Genomic DNA, 26,155 nt, shown 5'->3' on the forward strand with positions numbered 1-26,155 from the left:
GACCGGAAGTATTTTTGCGCAGAACTTCTTTCTGCGTAGGCGGCTTTCGGCCGCGCTTAGGGATTATAACCCTTACTAAGAAGAACTCACCTTGCTGTGTTGCCGGAAACGTAGGGCGGAAGTATTTTTGCGCAGAACCTCTTTCTGCGTGGACGGCCTTCGGCCGCGCTTAGGGACTATATCCCTTACTGAGTAGAACTCTCCTTTCAGTGTTGCCGGAAAAGGGGACCGGAAGTATTTTTGCGCAGAACTTTTTTCTGCGTAGGCGGCCTTCGGCCGCGCTTAGGGATTATAACCCTTACTAAGTAGAACTCTCCTTTCTGTGTTGCCGGAAAAGAAGGGTGGAAGTATTTTTGCACAGAACTTCTCTCTGCGTAGGCGGCTTTCAGCCGCGCTTAGGGATTAAAACCCTTACTAAGTAGAAGTAAATAATTCATATTAGAAAAAACGAAATTATCCATATGCACACTTTCCTTAGAAAACCGAAATAATGCATATAACAAAAACCGAAATAATGCACGCATGCACAATTTCGGTTCAAAACCGAAATAATGCATATGTGAAAGACGAAGTAATGCATATGTACATGCACAGTTTCGGATGAAAACCGAAATACATAATGCATATGTGAAAGACAAAGGTATGCATACATGCACAGTTTCGGTTGAAAACCGAAATAACTCATTGCAAAAACCGAAATAAAGCATACATGCACAGTTTCGGTTGAAACCGAAATAATGCCTAAATGCACAGTTTCCATATGCGCAATTTCGGTGCCCCACACATACCACTGGTTCATACCACTGAATTTTAGTAAACGTACGGTTAAAACACATGGTGTAACTACCCTGCAGCAAATCAAACTGGTTCAGAACTTGCGCTGAGCTAACCCGAAAAGTGACGGTACTGGTTCTTCATCTATCCCAACTCAATGCTTTACTGTCTTTTTTAACATGGCGATGTCCTACGAAGTGACAATTGTCGACCTCTGCAGAACTTTTGTTCTTGTTCTGAGCTAACTCTGGCTTAGATGGCTCTGAGACAGTTCATATAACAACAGTTCCTAGATAGTTCAAAAGGTTTACCTCCGGGCTAGAAAAAATTTGGTAAGTTTTGAGCTGGTTCTAAGAAGTATAGTATAGAGCCTTTTCTTTAAATAAGCACGCATACAATTTTGTATATAAAAAATACTATAGCTATTTATTTTGCACAAATTTACTTTTTCTGGCATACTGTGATTTTGGCACTTTGAGGTTAGGATATCTCGATGTGTTTTACTCAGGAGGTACAAAAATAAAATTTTTTACAAATAATTAGAAAAAAAAGAATTACTTAACTTACTCGCATATCTACTAGCATTTTCAACGCGAATACAATTGAACAAGGTGAATTTGCAAGTTCAGCTTTTTATCACTCATGGTTGTATTTAAGTGCATTTAAATTTGTAGATTTTTGTAAATTCAGTGCTGCCACAGCTTTAAATATTTAAAAATTATTTCAGGTTTTAACTATATCGGAGTAATTTTAGTTCAGAAAAAAAGCACTAAAAACGGCACTAGGCACTAAATAATTTTTTTTTGGCGTTTTAATTTTCAAAAAGCACTAAATCTAGTGCTTAAAGCACCAAGTTGGCAACTATGCTTATAATTAAAAATCTAAACTAAGTCGTTTCAAAAAATGAAAAAAACGGTGATATATTGAATGCTTATTTGAGATAACTCACCGTTAAATTGTATTAAATTTATTGAAACTTAATACATAGACTACCCGGCATCGAATTAAGAATATATAGAATTTTGAAGATTCGCAATGATTTTCATGCTAGATATTTTTCGTAAATTTCTTATTTAAGGATGGCTCATAAGCAGGGAACGGATTTTATGGAAATTGCATTTTTTTCTGCTAAAGAGATAGAGTATATTCGATTAAGAATGTCCACGATTTAGCGTTCCCTGATTCCATATATACACATTTGATGTTGCCTTATTTTGCCTTTTTTAAAATATTTGTATTTTTTTTTACTTTTTTAAGATATTTGCCTTTTTTTGCCTTTTCTACCTTTAAAAAAGTGATTATAGCATTTACAATTTTTTTTTTTAAAGATTAAAAAATATACACATGCTCCNCATTTAGTACATTCAAGGCTTTTCTTCGCGAAAATCGAATGAAAATGCTGCCAGAAAACTTCAAAATGCATCTTGTGGTTCAATGTTACTACAACTATACAGATTAAAGTTTTATGAGTTAGAAACTCGAAAGGATAAAATAGTCAAAGATTCAAAGTACAAATTTTTCATATAATGAAACTAGTTCATAGTTTTTCTCTTTTTACATGTAATATAAACATTTCTAAAATAAATGTATTTTTTTATTGTTCCTCGTATTTTCTGTCTTTTTTTAGTGCCTTATTTTGCTTTTTTTTGCAATACCTAGTGCCTTTTCCTGCCTTTTACGCTATTTTGTTTTGCCTTTTTTTGCCTTTTTTGCAATACCTAGTGCCTTTTCCTGCCTTTTTCGCTATTTTATTTTGCCTTTTCCAGCCTATTTCTTTATTTTATTTTGCCTTTTTTATAGGTTTTTAGGTCCTAAAAATCCGTTCCCTGCTCATAAGTATTATAACATAAACAAATAAATTCACGTTTCTTACTGTGTTGGAAGTTAAGTAGAATTCTAGAAACTGTTATAAAAACTTCAATATTTTAAATCAGAGTTTAAAAATATGCCCATTAAATTTTTGAATAATTAATCGCACTGATTTTTTATAACTCTTTCTACGCACGACTTGAAGGTATTCTCTTATTTAAATATTTTCGTTTAAGATGCAAGATTACACTTTACTACACTAAAATTTGGTGGGCTACAAAACAGAATACTCGAAATATTTCTAAAAAATATCTCTGATTAAAACTTTTGAAGTTTTGAAGACAGTTTTTAGAGATCCATCAAGTTTGCAGCAGTTAGGAATTTGAGTTTAAATGGTTTATGGAGTATGAGACATAGTACCTAAATAAAAACTTAACGAAAAATATTTAAAATGAAAAACATTGGAAATTAAAAAAAAATCACTGCATAACTACACATTTCGGGTGCTCAGTGATATATTTACGTATGTACAGTATCGTTCATATCAATAGCCCCCCAATTTCAAAGTGGGATTGTTAACCCCTTTAGTTTATTTTTTTTTTAAATCTGATTAAAAGGTAATTTTGATGAAAAATCGTTAATTTGAACTTTGTTTTGTATAAAGTTTTAAAACAGGGTTTATATTATTTTGTTTTAAGCATGATCATATTTTTATAAAATAATAACAAACAAATTTTAACTCTCAATATACTGTGAATATTTAAAAAAGAAATGGTGTCGGCAGACTTTTGCTGTTAAGTGTAACTGAACTTAATTTTATTGTTATATTTTGCATTCAATTTTATACGTACGTATATATGTATAAATGTTACCAATAACGACTTTTTTTGGAAATATTTTAGAAGTTGCCCCATAAACTAGAGAATTATATAATTAAATAATCGAAAACACTTTGTTATTAGTTTTAGGGCCTAAGAAAATCGAAAAAATACTATAGTATGGTATATTTGTGCATCTTTTGTCAACTTTTACATGACCAGGATGAGTAACATTGATGACAGCGCAACTAGCAATATATGAGTTTCAACCGTCCAGCTCTGCATCCCTTTTGCAGTAGTTCAGAGACAGTTCTGAAATTTGTAGGGCGGAACTAGCGCTATGCCAGACTGTCCCTAAATTTTGCTGCAGGGTATCAACCAATGCTTTATTATTTGCAAATTTTAACTTATGCTGCTGTTAGCAATTCACAAATATAACATAAATTATTTGTCTTATCGGACATTTTTTTCTTAAGTAAATACATATGTACATATATCGAAAAAATTTCACAACTATGAACATCTTCTACACTTTCCAATAATTTAGAGAATAATTGTGAAATAAAAACATCAGAAACAGCAATTTTAATAACTTTCAAAGTTGATTTCTGAAGTCAAAATTAATCGTATATACAGGTGGAGTATCACATTCAAATTACAATTAAATGTAGTTTTATAATTTGTGAGCAGTTTATATCGTTCGATATCGAAAACCATTTCAAATTGAGATTAAATCGGCAAAAACGGTAAAAATATTTATTTTTTTGAATATTTAAGGTAAGTACGCCGTCTTGTTAAATCGACTGTGGGGCTCCCACCGAAGCATCTTTGGCTACCCACTAAAAGCCTGCGAAAATTACGCATCTGGTTCCTCAATTCTGCATATCCTCAGATGCAGGAGCGCGCTGCTAGAGCCTCAGGGCTGATCTCTTGTAGGGACGTTTCATTCGGGTGTCCTCGGTAGACATCCGTCTTATTTTTTGCACTGGAGATCATTACCCCAATTATGTTATTCGTAGTTATGTTTCCATATCTTTCTTCCAACATTATGCGCGAAGTCAATGAGTGCTCGCAAGTGAAGAATATATTGTGCACGTTATCTTCGATGTTTTTACAGTAGCGACAGAACTGCCCTAGTGGCGGATACTTTTCTGGAGATCTACAAGGGACGACCATCAGCCACCACGCTGCGTCACAATCACTTGAGGTAATATATTCGGTGTATACCTTCTATTTACATATACATAGACAATAAACCATATATACTTGACGGAGAACTAATTCGTGGCTTTATTTATTTCTTCTCTTCTTTTTATTTAGCGCTGTAACCGACTAAGCGATTTTGGCCGATTTTAACAAAGCACGTTTCTTTTCTATGCCAACTGACGCCAATTGGAAATGCCAAGTGAAGCCAAGTCCTTCTCCACCTGGTCTTTTCATCTCAGTGGGGCCTCCCTCTTTCTCTGCTACCACCAGCGGGTTCCGAGTTGAATACTTTCAGAGCTGGAACATCGGTGTCCATTCGAACGACATGGCCAAGCCAGCGGAGCCGCTGTATTCGCTATTTAATTCGCTGCACTATGTCCATATTATTTCTTGGGATTTCTTTAAAAAACATTGGAGCAACATACTGCGAACCACTGAGCTGTCAAGCAAGCAGTATCGTTGCAGCTTTGTCCATGGTGGCGACTTGATATAAACTCCAACTCCACCAGTGTATTTTATTTGAAAAAAAAAAAAGAAAACAAAAGCTACCAAGTTTTAGTATATCATAAAATTAGTGGTGTGGCTGTTTATTGTGATATCTTCTTTCAAAAGTACAATATTACCTTGGCTAAGATGTGGTGAGGTGGCTAAACGTCCTTGCTCGATTTTTTTTATTTTTATTTTTGGTATCATATATATTTATTAGTTGAATCTTTCTATCGCAACTGACAATAAGTTTTCAAATCTTACAAACTACCATTAAGTTTAAAATTTCTGCGGCCATGCTTAGATATTTTGTATTTTTTTAAATATACATATATTTGTTGCAGTTGTTGCGGCTGTCAGAATGGACAAGTTTCCGGGCAGCAGCATCGCTGGATATCGTGCTGGGCAGGCGGTCTTAAAAGACGAGTTCCAGAGCCGGACTGCCTTCGCTTCTCTGTATTTAAATAATTACAATCCAGTAGGCTGTGTTCGATCGGAAAGGACAAGTTCCGAGCCGCACTGACACTGGTATTGGGTAGTCGGTCTAAAAGGAAGAGGTCCAGAACCGAAATCGATATATTGCGGATGTCGAAATTTATTATATTGCGCATCATTTGATAATATCGGAAAAATCCTTTCTTTTTCGTCTTCTTGCATATCTGGGGCTAAGAAGATCTCTCGCTAGTCGACTTGGATGGTTCATTAACCGTGCTGAGTAACTGGTGCTTGGACCTCTTATGTTCTCATGCACCGTATTTACATTAAGATCTTTGTGGATATTCGTATTTTTTATGTACCACGGTACTCCGCATGTGGCGCGTAAAATTTTTCACTGCAGTGTTTGAAGTTTGTTCAAAACGGAAATGCACGCTTTGCCCTAAAGCCCGATTCCATATGCCCAACATGGTTTAATCATCATATTAAAAATCAACATCTTGTTATCTAGGCTTAATTTAGATTTGTGTTCTATAACCTATTGAAGACTTGCTTGTTTTAGGGCGGTATTGTCACTTGGCGGACGCAACTTAAATATGCATTAAGAGTGTTATTTTTTACCAGCTTGTGGAATTTCTTTGCATCGCGAACACTTTCAATGCCTTCTCTGCCCTTTAGTTCGCTTCGCCAAAATCATTCGCTTCGCAAGTGATAATACCACCCTTAGTTTCGCTTGGGAAATTTGGTTTTCTATATGCTTTTTCCAGGTAAGTCTTCTATATAGTGTAGGGCTGTGCGATTATTCGATTACTCGAGCAAGTTGGTTAATCAATTATTCGGTTAATCAATTACTCGAGTAATCAAGATTTCGATTACTCAAAACGATGATTAATCAAGTTACTTGAAATATGATTACTCAAAAAAAATAATTTTGCTCGTTAAAAGAGTTTGCTTTGGAAAATGCTTATTTTCTTTTTTACATTCTGTATATGAAAAAAATTTTTTGTTTTAATTTTTGAAAACAGAAACGTTGTTTTCAAAGTATCAAGGAACTTTAACTACTTTATACATATGTAAAGAGTTGAAATGTTGATTACTCATTTTACTCGAAATGTTGATTAATCATAAAGCATTTTACTCAAATATTTTTGTTTTTGGGAAATCAAAAATCTTGATTACTCGGGTAACTGAACTTTTGAGTAATCATAATTTCCAATTAATCGAATAATTGAGTTACTTACTTTATGATTAATTAAAATTTTGAGTAATCAATTAATCGCGCAGCCCTAATATAGTGTCATCCCAAGGTACTTGACACTATCTTTTTTTGGAATAGCCTTGCTGTTTATTTTTAGTGGTGGTCAAGTTTCTTTCTTCAAAGTAAATGTTGTCTGAACACACTTGCTTTCGTTAACCTTTATCCTCCAAGAACCTAGTCGTAAGCTCTAAATTTTTCAAATATTCTTGTAGCTTGTAAGAAGCTTCTTTAGGGTCTGAACTAGGGATGTGCCGGGTAGCCGGTAGATATCCGCAATCCGGCTTATCCGGCCTTTCCGGATTTGATTATAGAAAATTTTATTTAAGAATCTATTTCAAAGTTTTTTTTTTGAATCTCTATAATAAAATTTAATAGTATCTAATTAGTAATTAAGAGTTAAAATTTATATATTTTTCATTATGAAAAGAATCATTTCCGCATTACCGGTCAAGAACCCGTTCTTATTTCCAACATAAATGCCACACGATGCACTAAATACTCTTTTCGAGTTCACTGTGAAAGGTGGCGACTTTAATAATAATAAATTGATGCTTACACATTTGTTAGTGTGTCTGGCCGGGCTTCTCCTCCGATTTGTGGCGTGCGCATTAATGTTGTCATACAAGGGGAGTGACCTGCGGTATTACGCCGACTCCGAACGGCGATTGCATTTTTATTAGAAGCTGTTTTCATGGCAGAAATACATACACTCGGAGGTTTGCCATTGCCTGCTGAGGGGCGACCGCAATTACAAAAAAACTTAAGTGTTTTTTTCTTTTTTGTTGGGGTGAACCGGGCTTGAACCCGGGTCCTGCGGAATGTTAGCGCGTACTGCTAACCGCTGCACCACGGCGGCCGTCTATGATTCCACCAAATTAAAGGATCTTCTTGTCTGGGTATTTCTCCATTTCTCCACCGTTTGGATATCCACATCACTACAAACACTGAAGTCAGTATCAGAGCCGTTGGCGATTTCCCCAAAGTATTGCTAAATATCCTTGGCTCGCTCTTCAATAGAAGCTTTCACTAGAATTCGGCGTTTTTCATATAATTCAGCAGGTTTCTCCACGCTGATTAATATTTTCGAATTATTTAGTTTACCCAGTTTTTAGATTTATTGATGTCAGAAAAGAAGAGGTGTGTCACAAAATATTGCAACAGTGAAGCCTTACGAACGATTCGGGAAGCGAAACGATATGTAACCATGCATATTAGTTAGATTTTCATCACATTTTAAAACAAAACAAAATAAATCACGCGGGTTTTCTTAGCGCCGTCCATTGTTGTTTATCTTTTGTCTTTGACGTTTCTCCTCAATTTACCAAAAGTAATCGATAAATCCGGGTTGCAGACGGAGAAGTTATCTTTTTAATACAGAATAATATCATAGCTTGGATTTCGGAGAAGAAATTTTGTATTTTTAATTACGTATTGGATAGCTCAGCTCGAAAAAAACAGATAATATAGTTAAACAAAGAAAACCTAATATAACAATATTGTGAAATTTATTAAGTGCAGCAGTCTACCGGATATCCAATCGGATATCAGAATCTGGCTCTTATTTTTGTACAGGATATCCGGAATCCGATTATCCGACAAAATCTCTATCCGGCACATCCCTAGTCTGAACTATTGCTTAGGATAGCTGTGTCATCAGCAAATAATGAAATGGTTAGAGTTTCATCAGTTGGCACATCACGGGTGTATATTACGTACAATATGGGTCCTAAAACACTGCTTTGAGGGACACCTGCATATATAGGGTGACTTTCCGTTCTAAAGGAATTCTGCCTGACTGAAGTTTCACCCCAGCAGAAAGCTATCCAGAATTGCATGCGTATTTGCACAGAGTGACACCTTTAGTTTGTATGTAAGGCCTTCATGCCAGACTTTGTCAAAAGCTTGAGAGATGTCCAAAAATACACCGGTGCAGTATTGCTTCCCTTCGAAGGCTTTTCTGAGGCAAGAAACAGTTCTATGAACTTGTTCTCCAGTGTCACGTCTTTCACGAAAACCAAACTGATGTGGTGATATTATTTGGTTACTTGTTAGAGAAGGTTGTATTTTTTCAATAGCAGTTTTTCAAATATTTTGGAAAAAACAGAAATCAAGCCATCGGATCTTTGCCTAGCTTTGGCACCATAATTATTTCTGAAAGTTTCCATAAGTCTGGGAAATGCCCCAACTTAAGCATTTTATTAAAAATATGTAACAAAAAGCTTACGGCAGTTAGTGGTAGCTCCTTTATCATTTCATCTGTAATCCTATCGTAACCAGGCGCATTATTGTTCTGAACGTCATGAATAGGGCTCGGAATCTCATGCCATTGCATGTTTTTATTGGGCATGTTAAAATCGAAATGGTTAAGTTATCTTTACGAATCATGAAATTTCCTTTAAAGTGGCATTTAATCGATAGTACATATTGCGCAGTAAATGCACGATTTTGCAAAAAATACCTGTCTTTGCATATTTATTGCACATATTTTACAGTTTTTACATATTTTTGCTTTTCTTGATTTACAACCATTTAAATTTAGTGCGAAATCACGTGCCGAACAAAAATACATATAATTTTTTCTTAAATATTCATCTGAATATCTTCGCGGATAGTCAAGCGGCCATTGAAGTACTCAGTACTCTCTTCTACCTCTGTTAGATCTCAACTAGTGGAAGACAGTAGGAGGGAGCCTATATCTCTGATCAATACGAAATTACCATAATATGGTTCCTGGCACATAGGGACATTTACGGAAACGTGGCAGCGGACTAACTTGCAAGGTGCGGCTCCGCACTGAATGTGTCCCACGCGGTGGACATGGGTGCTCCGCTCAGGGAGATAAAAGCAACAATTACCGAAATTTATCACTCGAAGACTAAGCAGAGGTGTAACCGTACAGGATTATCCGGCAGTTCTGGGTGTCCTACGACCCACTTAGACCAAAGTCCCCTTTGGAATGAGCAAAGAAGATACCTACTAACTTACTGTAGTGTGCACAGGGCACTGGTCCGTTGGTGTAGAGTTGCGATGACTCTGGCTCAAAAGAGACAGTCGAACACTTCCGGTGCTAGTGTCCCGCCTTTACAAGGATGAGGCTAAAGATACTCTGCAAGCCATTCCTTCAGAAGGGTTTAGAGTGAAGCTGGCTCTCTCTGTATGACGTACTGAAATTCATTAAAGCCGCCAAATGACTGTAGGTTGCACGAGTTGTGGAATTAAAATGGAAAACTTTCTCAACTGTGTATTTACACAAAATTGTATCTGACTGCTTGATTATAAACTAATTTTATGCATAAATATGTATTGTATTTTGAAGTGAATTGTTTTCGTTACTATTTTGTTAAAATACATGTGTTATTTACAGGGAACGGATTTTATGGAAATTGTTTTTTTTTCTGCTAAAGAGATATACTATATTCGATTAAGAATGTCCACGATTTAGCTTTCCCTGATTCCATATAAACACATTTGATGTTGCCTTTTTTTGCCTTTTTTAAGATATTTGCCTTTTTTTGCCTTTTCTACCTTTAAAAAAGTGATTATAGCATTTACAATTTTTTTTTTAAAGATTAAAAAATATACACATTTCCCATGCGGCTTATAGAAGCGCAGAGACCTCTTGCCAAATTGGTGTTGGAAAAATTCAAAGCCGTTTTCTCAGCTAACGAAGGCTTGGAGAAGACAATAAGGGGTGTGGATAAAATTGTAAAGGGCGAGGAAAACGCCCTTATTCCTGATAATATGAACGTTTCAAACATTCCATATTTAAATTGGGCGCCGCTTGTATCAACTTACGTCGAGCACACATTTAGTACATTCAAGGCTTTTCTTCGCGAAAATCGAATGAAAATGCTGCCAGAAAACTTCAAAATGCATCTTGTGGTTCAATGTTACTACAACTATATAGATTAAAGCTTTATGAGTTAGAAACTAGAAAGGGTAAAATAGTCAAAGATTCTAAGTACAAATTTTCTAGTTCATAGTTTTTCTCTTTTTACTTGTAATATAAACATTTCTAAAATAAATGTATTTTTTGATTGTTCTTCGTATTTTCTGTATTTTTTTAGTGCCTTATTTTGCTTTTTTTGCAATACCTAGTGCCTTTTCCTGCCTTTTTCGCCATTTTGTTTTGCCTTTTTTTGCCTTTTTTGCAACACCTAGTGCCTTTTCCTGCCTTTTTCACTATTTTATTTTGCCTTTTTCAGCCTATTTCGTTATTTTATTTTGCCTTTTTTATAGGTTTTTAGGTCCTAAAAATCCGTTCCCTGGTTATTTATTTATGTACCGGCAATAAAACATTAGGAAAATATTTTAAAAAACATATTTTACTTGTTTATGGCGCATATTTCTGGCTTTTAAGTGCATATGATATGCGCATATTTTCGATTTTTAGTGCATAAGATTCCCAGCCCTAGTCATGAACAATGGTATTAGTTAAATCTTTCTTTTTAAATCGAAGCGGATTTGTGGTAAGGCTACCGGGGGTTTAAAATATTGGAAGGATGAGCGCCTTCATTGGGTCTAAAGACTTGTGAAAGATGACAGGCGAAAGCATTTGCTTTATCCTCATCATTCCTCGCCCAGCTTCCATTCTGAGAACGTAATGGTGCTTCTCGAAGAACGGGCCTCTTCGCATGCTTCAGTGTTCGCCAAAGGGGGTAGTCAGTCTGTATCGAAGCACACAAGGACTGAAGGATCGACTGCGTACTTCTTTCTTTTTCCGCCTGTAACAGAATACGTGATTCCTTTGTACATGCATTCAGCTCCTGTTTAAGCTTAGGAGAGCGAATTCTTTGCCATTCCCTTCTTAATTTGCGCTTTTTACTTATTAAGTTAAGAATGTTTGGGGTGTGCAGGCCAGGGCAATGAGATTTTTACCTGCCCTGTCGATATCATTCTTGGTCCGAATAGGATTTGCGGGTCAGTGTGCGTGCTGACATACTCTTTGTATTTTAACTAGTTTGTGTGTTTATTTGTAAGATGTTCTTGTTTTTCTTCATAATTAAGAAACATTGATAATGTTATGAGGCAGAGATTTTGATCTGAAGAAAGATCAAATAATGCTACTGTAGGGTGGAGTGCAATAAGGCCGCGGAAATAACGCCCATGGGCCTTATTTCCAAAAAAAAAGAAATAAACCACGCGGGCGTTATTGCCTTTTCGAAAAAGAAATTAAGCCCGCGGGCTTTATTGCCTTTTGCCGGTGGGCTTTATTACCTTTTCAATAACGCCCTCGGGCATCGTTTCCTAAAAATTAAATTAAGCCCGCGGGCGTTATTTCATCTTTATTGTGGGTCTTGCCTCCATTTTATAAAATGTACATCCAAAACCCCCTGTTCTAAATAAAAACTAACTAATATGATGGAGTGCAATTACAGTTGCATGGCTATACTCAATCCCGACTCGTGCGGCCTCGTTCGCGCACTCTAGGCAACGTGAGCAACCCATGTGTAGGATGCGGTAACCAATCCGAGTGGAGCCTTGGGTCACGGAAGAAAGAGAGGGAGCTTCGGTGGGGCCACTCCGACTTATTCGGTTTAAGGGCTCACAGAAGTCTGCAGCGGCAACCAGCGTTCACCAGTAGGTGCGGCTGCAAGCGGGTGTCTGCTTGGAGCAAGCGGCTCGCTATATAAACGTGTATTTGGTTGCGAAACCACCCCCGTCCCAGCAATAGGTTGTGCGCTGGGTTTGGGACCCGCCACGTAAAAACCACTTCCAGTGAAGAAGCAAGGCAAAGCCTCGGATGAGACCCCCTTATGATGACGACCACGGCAAACGTTTAAATTATTACGATTTGAGGGCATGCACCTGGAATGTCCGGATCCTTAATGGGGAAGGTGCCTCTGCCCGGCTGGTTGATGTCCTCGTAAGGACAAAAGCTGACATCACCGCCATCCAAGAAATGCGTTGGACGGGGTAAGGCAAGCAATGTCTGGGGCCTTGCGACGTCTACTACAGCTGCCATGTAAAGGAGCGCAAATTCGGAGTTGGATTTGTGGTGGGAGAGAAACTCCGTCGCCGATTACTGTCGTTCACCCCGGCGGACGAGCGTCTAGCCACAATCCGCATCAAAGCGAGATTCTTCAACATCTCGCTCATCTACGCCCATGCCCCGACGGAAGAGAAGGATGAGGCATCCAAGGATCTCTTCTATGAGCGCTTGGAGCGCACGTACGAGCGCTGCCCCCGTCATGATATCAAAATCGTGCTTGGCGACTTAAGTGCCAGGGTGGGCAAGGAAGGGATCCTTGGAGCCACCGTCGGAAAATTCAGCCTCCACGACGAAACTTCCGACAACGGATTGAGGCTGACTTCGCGGGGGCCCGAAACATGGTAGTATGCAGTACTACTTGGTCCTGCCATAAGTACTGTAAGAAATTTAATATGGTGTAAGAATTTTAAAAAGGGGCTTTTAGATTGTATTGTAATTCGGTTTTATTTATTGAATGTTACTGTTCCTGAGAAAACAAAAAATTATTCAAAATGATCGCCTTTCGCCTTAATACAGGCCCTTAAACGGTCCGGCCATTCGGCTATAGCGGCAGGTATAGTTTCCGAAGGTATCGATGAAGCTGCTGTAATGAGTGACTTTCCAAATTTCGGTGGCGAACTTTGCATGCCATATCCTCTAACTCAGACCATAGTTTGTAATCGGGAGGATTTAAATCCTGACTGCCCGAGGGCCAATCTTCAGTAGAAATAAAAGCGGGAATATTAAGCCGTAACCACTCTTGGGTTGTTTTAGCTTTATGCGCCGGTGCAGAGTTTTGATTGAAAGACCCAGTGTTCTCCATTAAAGAGAGTTGTTAAATTTTGCACCACGCCTTCCAAGACATCTTGTTGATACACTTTTGCTCCAGTTTTTACACCCTTTTCGCAAAAATGCAAGGAAGTGACGCCTGTATGGGATACTTCCCACCAAACCATAACATATGCTGGATGATGACCTCTCTGAACCCTTGGTACAGTATTTTTCGCTTCTTGAGATGTTTTAGCATAGACTTTATCATTTTGTTTATTAAAACCTTCCTCCACCGTAAAAATTTTTTCATCCGTAAATAGAATATTTTCGTGGCCGCTGCTTGCGTGCCACTGCAAAAGCTTCTTGCATCTCTCCAGTCTTATTTGTTTTAACCGCGGAGTTAAAAGATGACCAGTGCACCTGCGAAAAGCCTTCATGTCGAGGTCATCACGGATTACTCGAGACATGGATCTGAAAGACATGTCCAGCTCTCTGGCCATGATCTTCTGCTTCCTTAAGGATTTCGGCGAATTCGCTCGCGCACAGGTTTTATGGCTCCACTCGTACGCGGACGTCTATTTCTGACCCTGTCCTCTACTTGAGAAGTTTCTAAGAAACGATCAATGGTACGATAAACAAACATTCTGGATATACCGAGTTTTTTTAACCATGTGAATATCTGACTCGCGGTATTTCCGCACTTATGCAATGCAATTACCGCAATCCGATTTTCCTCGTCACCCCACTTCATGTTTATTAGGCGAAATTTCAAACCAAACTAATTTGCATTTAAATTGGCATAGAACATTGTACCAAAATATGGAATAACGGCAGCATACAATTTAAAATGTCAAAGCTTATTGCTTTCAAAATTTTGTAACAGAACTTATGACAGTACTAAGTAGGTTCAAGCATAAAAATATGCATCAAGCTACGTGGCTGTCTCCGGATCAAAAAACGAGAAACCAAATCGATCATGTTGTGATAGGCGGAAGGCACGCTTCCAGAGTTTTAGACGTACGCACACTCCGAGGCCCAAACATCGACTCGGACCACTATCTTGTTGCAGCCAAGGTACGCCTCTGTGCAGCAAAAAATGTGCGCCCAAATATGCAAGGAATGCTTAACGTCAAAAAGCTGCAATCACAACAGACAGCCAATGCTTTCGCTACTCGACTCTCACACCTGCTCTCAGAGAGCATTCTTCAGCAAACCGATATATGCGAGCAGTGGAACCACATTTCCCGCTCATTAAGTACCGCCGCCGAAGAAGTAGTCGGATTTCAGCGAGCCCGAAAGAACAACTGGTACGATGAGGAGTGTCAGGAAGCTGCAGAGAAAAAAGATGCCGCCTACAGGGCCACGCTGCGATCGGGTGCAACGCGCGAATTATGGATGTTGAGCTTCAGCTCAATAAAAAAAGTTTAAATTTGCTTTTCACTTCTTTATTGGTTCTTCAGAACTGCCCTTACTTACAAGCTAACACTATTATTTATAACAATGTTATGCTTATTTTACGTTTATTTTGATTAATATGTATTTCTTACATATTATGCTTATTATGTACTTCTACTTAGTTTGCTTATCCGGTTCGTTTACCTCTTGCAATTTCATATGTTAAATTTTGAAAAGTGCAAGGTAAGCAATATTATACTGGTGCTACCTTGCCCAGTTAATAGCCGGAATGTAAGTTGGCGGCGGAGTTGACGTAACTTCTCCCCCCTTGTCTGAAAATACTCCTGGATTTTTATTTTAATGTTTTTATATTTCGTATGTGCAAGGGTAACGGCAATAATCAGTAATATGGTAGTTATTAAAATTATTATGAATATTAAAACAGCGAATTGTGAATGACTTACTTTATGATACTTTAGTTCTTTTATTTTCTCTACGTTTTGAATATTATTTAATATTATTTCGTCGAAAGTTGGTTCAACTTTGGTGTTGACTTTTATGTAATTTGGTAATACAAAATTATCTTTGAACTGTTTGTTTGTATTTTTGAATGGAAGGTGAGCAGATAGTTTCTTTTTAGTAGTATGTTTCTATTGTCACAATTGCTGGTTAGATTATAGCCTGGTTGAGTAAAATCAAACCATTTTCGATTTCTACTATATCTGTTAAATTTTTGTTTGTGCTCTTGCATGTATTACTATAAATACATAGTTTACTTTCTTGTAAATTTCTTATATTTAAATTATGCGTATAATCAAATGTCTTATTTTTATAATATATTATTTCTTGTGGTTTGAATTTTAGTGTAACATAGTTATTATTGTTTATTGGAGTGACTAATGATCTTCTTAATGGGATTATTTCTGTTGGGACTTTTATTATAAACAGTAATTTATTTTCCTGGTACTCTGCGGTTGTTAATTCAATGTTTTGGAGATTAAAACTGTCTATTTGTAATTCTTTTATTTCCTGTTCTGTAAGGATGTTGTTTGTCATTATGTTAAGTTTTCAGGACGCTATATTATTAATTATATGTTCTATGTTGTTTTCTAAAATTTTAATTTTTAAGAGAATGTCTATGTACGAAAGTTGTTTAATTATCTTATCGTTTTCTATATTTAAATCATCAAACTTTTGTATGACATTTCGTCTATCATTTTCTACTGGTAATTTAAGTTCCTTAAATGTTTTGCTAAAATGGTTATTAATTCTAATATTTTTATTTAAGTTTTCTATTGCGTTATGGTTGTTCTCGTCAATTATTTTTAAATGTGTTTCTATTTCTGTTCTGTCATTGTCGTCCATTGTTCCCGTTAAAAGTTTTAGTCCAGTACCTAGTACATTAAGTGATGCTCTCTTATGTCTGTGAGGTAAAATTGTTACAAGTTTTGTTCTCACTCTGTTTAATTCATTTTCTAAAAGTAACCTATTTTCTACTTTTGTTGCTCTTATATTTTGTTGTAAGGTATTTACAATTTCGAGGATTTTATTAATTTCTATTACATGGATGATTTTACAGTAATTTTGAATAAAGTCTACTTTGTCGAGTTGGATTCCGGCGTATCCGTCTGTACTTTCAATAGGTTGTATCGTTAGAGTTGCCGTTGTTATCGTCAGCGTCAGCAGTAAAAGTGTCAGTATTAATTGCATCTGAAAATTTCTTTTTACGTTTAGTGTTTGATGGATGGATATTTTCTAATTTAGACTTTTTATATCTAGGTTCATGCTTATGCCTAAGTGCTTTATAGTTCTTGATGTAACCTTCCTGTTGGTCTTGTATATATGTTTCTCTTTTTACGTTTTTCTTGCTTATAATTTTGTTTTTTAGTTTATTTAGTCTATCGTTAATGGTATTCTTATTAATTCTTTCTTCTGCTATATCTTGTGGTTTTTTTTGGTTGCACTGTGTATAGATTTATTGTAAAATTCTATGCTTTTGAAAATTTTTTCTTGGGTTGACAATTCAGATTTTTCAGCTTCTAGCACTCTAAACTTTACGGATATTGTGCTATGAAGTCTTTCTAGGTCTGAGTTGCCTATGTGGCTGTTCGGTTTAGTAAAATGTATGTCGATATTTTCTTGTCTTAGGAAGTCTTTACTGAGTTCAATTCATTGTCTGTTATAATTTTGATGGGTTTGTTTCTCATTGAGAAAAAGAGTCTGAGCTTTTCGATAATTGTCTGACTTTTCCTGTCTTCAAGGAATAAAGCTGTTGCTTGTTTAGAAAATTTATCAATAAATGTAACGAAGCTATGTGTTTTAATTGTATAAACGTCTATGTGTACAATTTGATTTATGTCTGTTGGTGTCTCTGTGGTATGGAATGTGGGTTTTGGTGGATTCCTGTCGTATTTTGCTTTGTTGCAAATGTCACAGTTGTTAATATATTTTTGCACTAATTCTTTAAGGTTATTGAAATATATTTTCTTCTTAATGTTGTCGTAGGTTTCGGTTATATCACTATGTCCAGTCTTGAATTTGTGATATTTGTTTGTATGTTTCGTCTATACTGGTCATTTCTTTGGCGTGGTAGCTACATTTAACGAATTTCAGGCTAGAGCCAAAAAGTTCTATAAGTTTTAGTTGCACTTTATTGTACGTACTGTCTGGAAGTTTGGAAAATATTCCGATTTTTCCACTTTTCAGATACCTTCTGAATATATCGGTCATAAAATTCGAGGAGATGTTGTCCGTGTTAATCTAAATTTTTCTTTTGTTATTGACTATTTCAATTTCTTTAGTTTTACTGTCAGTCAGAATAATTTGTGTTGCAAACCGATACACTGCTGTTTGCAATATAGGAAAATGGTCATTAAGTTCTTCTTGTTGAGNCACTGTGTATAGATTTATTGTAAAATTCTATGCTTTTGAAAATTTTTTCTTGGGTTGACAATTCAGATTTTTCAGCTTCTAGCACTCTAAACTTTACGGATATTGTGCTATGAAGTCTTTCTAGGTCTGAGTTGCCTATGTGGCTGTTCGGTTTAGTAAAATGTATGTCGATATTTTCTTGTCTTAGGAAGTCTTTACTGAGTTCAATTCATTGTCTGTTATAATTTTGATGGGTTTGTTTCTCATTGAGAAAAAGAGTCTGAGCTTTTCGATAATTGTCTGACTTTTCCTGTCTTCAAGGAATAAAGCTGTTGCTTGTTTAGAAAATTTATCAATAAATGTAACGAAGCTATGTGTTTTAATTGTATAAACGTCTATGTGTACAATTTGATTTATGTCTGTTGGTGTCTCTGTGGTATGGAATGTGGGTTTTGGTGGATTCCTGTCGTATTTTGCTTTGTTGCAAATGTCACAGTTGTTAATATATTTTTGCACTAATTCTTTAAGGTTATTGAAATATATTTTCTTCTTAATGTTGTCGTAGGTTTCGGTTATATCACTATGTCCAGTCTTGAATTTGTGATATTTGTTTGTATGTTTCGTCTATACTGGTCATTTCTTTGGCGTGGTAGCTACATTTAACGAATTTCAGGCTAGAGCCAAAAAGTTCTATAAGTTTTAGTTGCACTTTATTGTACGTACTGTCTGGAAGTTTGGAAAATATTCCGATTTTTCCACTTTTCAGATACCTTCTGAATATATCGGTCATAAAATTCGAGGAGATGTTGTCCGTGTTAATCTAAATTTTTCTTTTGTTATTGACTATTTCAATTTCTTTAGTTTTACTGTCAGTCAGAATAATTTGTGTTGCAAACCGATACACTGCTGTTTGCAATATAGGAAAATGGTCATTAAGTTCTTCTTGTTGAGAGTGAATAGTTGCACATGTACTCATGTTGTCTTCGTTTTCTTCCGTCATGTAAATTTCTCCTGTAAAGTAGGTCGTTCTTGTTACCTTTTGCACTTTTCTTCAGATATTTTGTCAGTCCGTGGGCTACTTTTGCGTAGTCTTTTATGAACTTTCTGTAGTAGCCAGTTATACCTAAAAACTGCTTAATTTGTTTCTGTGTTTCTGGAAGTTTTGGGTGTTGGATTGTTTCTATTTTCTTTGGGTTGGGTTTAATACCTTCTGACGAGAGGATATGACCCAAATATTCAGTCTCTTTTATAAAAAAAATACATTTGTCTATTTGGATTTTGAGGTTGTGTTCTCTCAGTTTATTTAGTTTAATTATTTATACACACTAATAACGTGTTCCTTTAAGCTTTTGCTGAAGATCAGTATGTCATCGAGATAGACAACGCATATCTTGTTTATGTATTCTCTTAAAACTGAATTTATTAACCTTTGAAATGTGGCAGGTGAGTTTTTCAATCCGAATGGCATTCGAATGAACTCGTAATGACCTAGGGGTGTGGAGAATGCTGGTTTTTTTCTATCTCCTTCCTTGACTAGCACTTGGTGGAAACCTTTAGCCAAGTCAAGGGTTGTGAAGTATTGGGCTTTGCCCAGTTTATCTAAAATATTTTCTATCACTTATTGTGACTTCATTTAGTTTCCTATAGTCAATTACGATCTCTCGTATGGCTTAAAGATTCGCCTTCTTTAAAGAAAAGATCACTGTTATTATCTATAAGTTTTTCTAGCTCTCTCTGTTCTTCTTTGTTCATGTCAGTCTTTATAAGTTTGTTTAGTACTTCTGGGTCATTTCCTTGGCTTTCCAACAAGTGGATGTTTTCGTACTTCTAAGGACAAGCGCTTAGAAAGCTTATTTTATTTTTATTTACTTCGAGGTAATTTTCTTCTAGATTAATTATTGCTCCCAATCTTAAAATGTTTTGACCTATCAGTCCCTGAAATGTTTTATTTTTAAATGTGGTGACCTTCCAAGCCATTAAATTTGGATTATTAAATTCTTCAGGTATTTCGGAAATAACCTCATATTCTGTATGACTTTGTCCGTTTAATGTGTTAAATATTATTGGCCTGTCTAATTTGATCCTTTTGTAGTTTGGGAGTGCGTTTTTGTCTAATAGTGTTGTTGAGGATCCTGTGTCAATTAAGCATATTAGTTTGTGTTTGCCTATTTTTAATTCAACTAACGGAATATTTCCTTGTTCATATCCGATGGAAAATTTATCTCCTGTTCTTCTAATTCTTTTTCTTCTTGTAAGTGGTCTACTTCCATCGGTTCGTACCGGCGAGATTGTGTAGATTTTTGATTGGAATAATTTTGCTTTGACTGTCCTGACGCAGTTTGCCTATTTATTCCTGAAGTTGTTGTTTTTGGTTGGTCTTGCCTATTTTCTGAGGAATGAACATTATTGCTCCGATTTGATTGCCCTAGATTTTGTGTTAAATTTTTTGTTGCTACATTGTCAAATTTTCTGGTTGGTTTCGCTAATACCGTTTCTTCTAAAGTATAATATGCTACCCTAAGTGTCCCTATGCTCCTGCTATATGGGCGGGGATATTATTGAGGAATGTTTTTAAGATCATAGATTCATTGACAGCCGGACAGAATTCTGTTGGCTTATTGTCATCTTGTTCAAATTTAGTGTTTAGATTATCTAATATATTTTTAAGGTAATTATAATAGTGACTTACATTATTATTATTTTTGGCGTTGATGGCCCGATAGTGTAGTTGGTGGTATGTGTCTCTCATACCAAAGTTCTTGATGAGCTCCTTCTTTATGAGATCCCACGTTGAGTGTGCACCTAGTCCCCTGACTACGTTGAGTGCCTTACCTTGGAGTTTGTTTATTACACAGCGCTGGAACACATATTCTTTCATCGGAGTATTTTCGAATAGGGGCAGGAAAATTTCGACTTCCCTGATGAATGAGGTTAGGTCATAGTCTCTGTTGCCCCTATACTCCTTAATCCTGCTTGCTTCCTTAAGTAGTTCTGATACAGGAATAGTGAAGTTGTTAGCTGTAGAGTTTGCTCCTTCCATTTTTGTTTGTAGGTGGAGGTACGGTTTACAACTTGTATTGTATTCTTTTATTGTTCACAATTCCCCAGTGTATTGTGTTTTTTTTTTTGCACGTTTTATAATGTATATTGTATATGGAGGGATTTTGTTTTTTGTTTTACAAATCACAATTTGTATGGCGCTTTTGATATCCTTCGGGATTACCAATATAATTTTCGCGTAAACAATTTTTCGGATTTAAATCGAAGTTTGAGTCGCGGCGGTAAACTTCGGTTTTCCGCTTTGTTCAATAATCGGTTCTTTAGAGTTGATTGCTTTTGGTATCCTTCGGGATTACCAATATAAACTTCGGTTTTCCGCTTTGTTCAATAATCAGTTCTTTAGAGTTGATCATCCTACTTGACTGCGCCAATTACGGATGTTGAGCTTCAGCTCAATAAAAAAAACCAAAGTTAAAATTTGCTTTTCACTTCTTTATTGGTTCTTCTGAACTGCCCTTACTTACAAGCTAACAGTATTATTTATAACAATATTATGCTTATTCTACGTTTATTTTGATTAATATGTATTTCTTACATATTGTGATTATTATGTACTTCTACTTATTTTTGCTTATCCATTGATTTCGCAACTGGATAATTGCGAAATCATTGGTTCGTTTACCTCTTGCAATTTCATATGTTAAATTTTGAAAAGTGCAAGGTAAGCAATATTATACCGCTATAGGGATCTGAAGAGGGAAGGGAGTCGTATTTGCCGCAATAAGAAGAGAAAGGCCGAAATGNGGACCGCTATAGGGATCTGAAGAGGGAAGCGAGACGTATTTGCCGCAACAAGAAGAGAGAGGCAGAAATACGTGAGTGCGAAGAGCTTGAAATGCTGGCCGACAGGAGGAATGCCCGAAAATTTTACCAGAGAGTTAGGCGACTTACGGAAGGTTTCAAGACCAGGGCGTACTCCTGTAAGAACAATAATGGCGACCTAGTAACCGATGTCCAGGGCGTACTTAAATTATGGAGGGAACACTTCTCCGCCCTACTAAATGGTAGCAGCATAGAAAGTTGTGGAGAAGAAGAACCCGATCCCGCAGTCGATGATGCCGGAGTCGACGTTCCACCGTCTGACTATGACGAGGTACGAATAGCAATAACGCGGCTGAAAAACAACAAAGCCGCTGGAGCTGACAGCCTGCCAGCTGAGCTATTCAAGTACGGCGGCGAGGAGTTGATAAGGTGCATGCATCAACTCTTGTGCAGAATATGGTCAGATGAACGCATGCCCGACGACTGGAATTTAAGTGTGCTCTGCCCAATCCACAAGAAAGGTGACCCCGCCATTCGCGCCAACTACCGCGGGATCAGCCTTCTAAGCATAGGTTACAAGGTCTTATCGAGCGTATTGTGTGAAAGACTGAAGCCCACCGTCAATGAACTGATTGGGCCTTATCAGTGTGGCTTTAGACCTGGCAAATAAACCATAGACCAGGTATTTACAATACGCCAAATCTTGGAAAAGACCCACAAGAAAAGGATCGACACTCACCACCTATTTGTCGACTTTAAAGCCGCTTTGACAGCACTAAAAGGAGTTGCCTATACGCCGCTATGTCTGAATTTGGCATCCCTTCGAAATTCATACGGCTGTGTAAAATGACGTTGAGCAATACCACCAGCTCCGTCAGAATTGGGAAAGACCTCTCCGAGCCGTTCGCCACCAAACGGGGTTTCAGACAGGACGACTCCCTTTCATATGACTCCGATTGATTTATTTTGTTTTGTTTTAAAATGTGATGAAAATCTAACTAATATGCATGGTTACATATCGTTTCGCTTCCCGAATCGTAAGGCTTCACTGTTGCAATATTTTGTGACACACCTTTTCTTTTCTGACATCAATAAATCTAAAAACTGGGTAAACTAAATAATTCGAAAATATTAATCAGCGTGGAGAAACCTGCTGAATTATATGAAAAACGCCGAATTCTAGTGAAAGCTTCTATTGAAGAGCGAGCCAAGGATATTTAGCAATACTTTGGGGAAATCGCCAACGGCTCTGATACTGACTTCAGTGTTTGTAGTGATGTGGATATCCAAACGGTGGAGAAATGGAGAAATACCCAGACAAGAAGATCCTTTAATTTGGTGGAATCATAGACGGCCGCCGTGGTGTAGCAGTTAGCAGTACGCGCTAACATTCCGCAGGACCTGGGTTCAAGCCCGGTTCAACCCAACAAAAAAGAAAAAAACACTAAGTTTTTTTGTAATTGCGGTCGCCCCTCAGTAGGCAATGGCAAACCTCCGAGTGTATGTATTTCTGCCATGAAAACAGCTTCTAATAAAAATGCAATCGCCGTTCGGAGTCGGCGTAATACCGCAGGTCACTCCCCTTGTGTGACAACATTAATGCGCACGCCACAAATCGGACGAGAAGCATCAAGGTGTAAGCATCAATTTATTATTATTATAGTCGCCACCTTTCACAGTGAACTCGAAAAGAGTGTTTAGTGCATCGTGTGGCATTTATGTTGGAAATAAGAACGTGTTCTTGACCGGTAATGCGGAAATGATTCTTTTCATAATGAAAAATATATAAATTTTAACTCTTAATTAGTAATTAGATACTATTAAAATTTATTATAGAAATTAAAAAAAAAATTTGAAATATTAAATAAAATTTTCTATAATCAAATCCGGAAAGGCCGGATAAGCCGGATTGCGGATATCTACCGGCTACCCGGCACTTCCCTAGTTCAGACCCTAAAGAAGCTTCTTACAAGCTACAAGAATATTTGAAAAATTTAGAGCTATGACTATTTTCTTGGAGGATAAAGGTTAACGAAAGCAAGTGTGTTCAGACAACATTTACTTTGAAGAAAGAAACTTGCCCACCACTAAAAATAAACAGCAAGGCTATACCAAAAAAAGATAGTGTCAAGTACCTTGGGATGACACTATATAGAAGACTTACCTGGAAAAAGCATATAGAAAACAAAATTTCCCAAGCGAAACTAAGGGTGGTATTATCACTTGCGAAGCGAATGATTTTTGCGAAGCTAACTAAAGGGCAGAGAAGGCGTTGAAAGTGTTCGCGATGCAAAGAAATTCCACAAGCTGGTAAAAAATAACACTTAATGCATATTTAAGTTGCGTCCGCCAAGTGACAATACCGCCCTAAAACAAGCAAGCCTTCAATAGGTTATAGAACACAAATCTAAATTAAGCCTAGATAACAAGATGTTGATTTTTAATATGATGATTAAACCATGTTGGGCATATGGAATCGGGCTTTAGGGCAAAGCGTGCGATTCCGTTTTGAACAAACTTCAAAGACTGCAGTGGAAAATACGAAAGATCTTAATGTAAATACGGTGCATGAGAACATAAGAGGTCCAAGCACCAGTTACTCAGCACGGTTAATGAACCATCCAAGTCGACTAGCGAGAGATCTTCTTAGCCCCAGATATGCAAGAAGACTAAAAAGAAAGGATTTTTCCGATATTATCAAATGATGCGCAATATAATAAATTTCGACATCCGCAATATATCGATTTCGGCTCTGGACTTCTTCCTTTTAGACCGACTACCCAATACCAGTGTCAGTGCGGCTCGGAACTTGTCTTTTCCGATCGAACACAGCCTACTGGATTGTAATTATTTAAATACAGAGAAGCGAAGGCAGTCCGGCTCTGGAACTCGTCCTTTCAGACCGCCTGCCCAGCACGATATCCAGCGATCCTGCTGCCCGGAATCTTGTCCATTGTGAAAGCCGCAACAACTGCAACAAATATATGTATATTTAAAAAAATACAAAATTTCTAAGCATTACCGCAGAAATTTTAAACTTAATGGTAGTTTGTAAGATTTGAAAACTTATTGTCAGTTGCGATAGAAAGATTCAACTAATAAATATATATGATACCAAAAATAAAAATAAAAAAAATCGAGCAAGGACGTTTAGCCACCTCACCACATCTTAGCCAAGGTAATATTGTACTTTTGAAAGAAGATATCAGAATAAACAACCACACTACTAATTTTATGATGTACTAAAACTTGGTAGCTTTTGTCTTCTTTTTTTTTCAAATAAAAACACTGGTGGAGTTGGAGTTTATATCCATCAAGTCGCCACCATGGGCAAAGCTGCAACGATACTGCTTGCTTGACAGCTCAGTGGTTCGCAGTATGTTGCTCCAATGTTTTTTAAAGAAAACCCAAGAAATAATATGGACATAGTGCAGCGAATTAAAATACAGCGGCTCCGCTGGCTTGGCCATGTCGTTCGAATGGACACCGACGCTCCAGCTCTGAAAGTATTCAACTCGGAACCCGCTGGTGGTAGCAGAGGAAGAGGGAGGCCCCCACTGCGATGGACATATCAGGTGGAGAATGACTTGGCTTCACTTGGCGTTTCCAATTGGCACAGAAGAGAAACGACTGACGTGCTTTGCTGAACTCGGCTAAAATCGCTTAGGCGGTTACAGCGCCAAAAAAGAAGAAGAAGAAGAACATGATAACATTGAACTAAATATTTGTTTTCCTTTATTATACGAACAAATTGAAATTAACAAATTTCAATGCATATATTTAATACATATGTATGTATGTATGTACATGCGTATAAAAATTAAATATTTCAAATTTTCAACAAAAAAAAGGGACATGAAAAAGTAAAACGTTAAATAAATACTTTTATCCATTGTCGAATAATTTGACGGCAAGTTGGACACAAAATGCTTGAACTACCATTTAGATTAGTACGCCTACTGTGCTCTGGAAAGCAACCTGTGCAAAGTTAAAAATGTTTGGCCGAGTTTCTCCTCTGATTGGCAGGCCGTGTGTGCGCCGTGATATCACACAAACCATTCGACCACGACGGATTTGTGTTATTGTAAATATTGGAAGGAGTTTAGTATTTTCTTAGCTCTACAGCCGCATTAAGGTGAGCATTAAAATGCCCCACAATGATTCCAAAAGTAAAACGCAAGTAAAAACGTTGAGTCTTAAAGTTGGAATGTTTTATTCGGCTCATCGCCGTTCTTTTATATGCTTACAATCTACCTTATGAGTAATCTAATTTACAAACTTACATTTCTAAGTTGTTAGTCATGCTTATGATTCTACGTTGTTGTGCATGCATACATAAATGTATATGGGTTCAATCGAGTTTATGTTATTGGAGAAGTGCAGCGCAAGCTAAATTGATTTGAGTACTTTGGCCTAGTTATTGCCAAAAGTATATTGAACTTTTTACTTAATATTGTGTGAACATTTTGTTTTGCTTAGCTGTCATGCTACACCTCCTCTCTTTAAAAGAATGCTCATACATTTGGGTTAATGTATGAG

At 36.8% G+C, this 26,155-nt stretch overlaps 1 protein-coding gene and 1 long non-coding RNA gene across 3 annotated transcripts in view; both read left to right on the top strand.

Moving 5' to 3' along the window:
* The window catches only part of LOC108359117 (uncharacterized), a 25,631-nt gene extending 21,583 nt beyond the window's left edge, over positions 1-4,048 (top strand). Inside the window, exon 5 of one of the 2 annotated variants that reach the window (XR_001846880.1) lies at positions 3,001-3,013. This is a non-coding gene — a long non-coding RNA (uncharacterized LOC108359117). Of the gene's footprint in view, positions 1-3,000; positions 3,014-4,037 lie in introns of those variants that run through there. The other variant, XR_001846881.1, reaches the window with a different exon arrangement.
* SCAR (wiskott-Aldrich syndrome protein family member 3 SCAR) overlaps positions 1-26,155 on the top strand; it is a 174,190-nt gene that overhangs the window by 89,616 nt on the left and 58,419 nt on the right. The window lies entirely within an intron of this gene.

Source organism: Rhagoletis zephyria, unplaced genomic scaffold (assembly GCF_001687245.7).
Source record: "Rhagoletis zephyria isolate East Lansing unplaced genomic scaffold, Rhagoletis_zephyria_1.1 Rzeph_scaffold_00340, whole genome shotgun sequence".
Lineage (NCBI taxonomy): Eukaryota > Metazoa > Arthropoda > Insecta > Diptera > Tephritidae > Rhagoletis > Rhagoletis zephyria.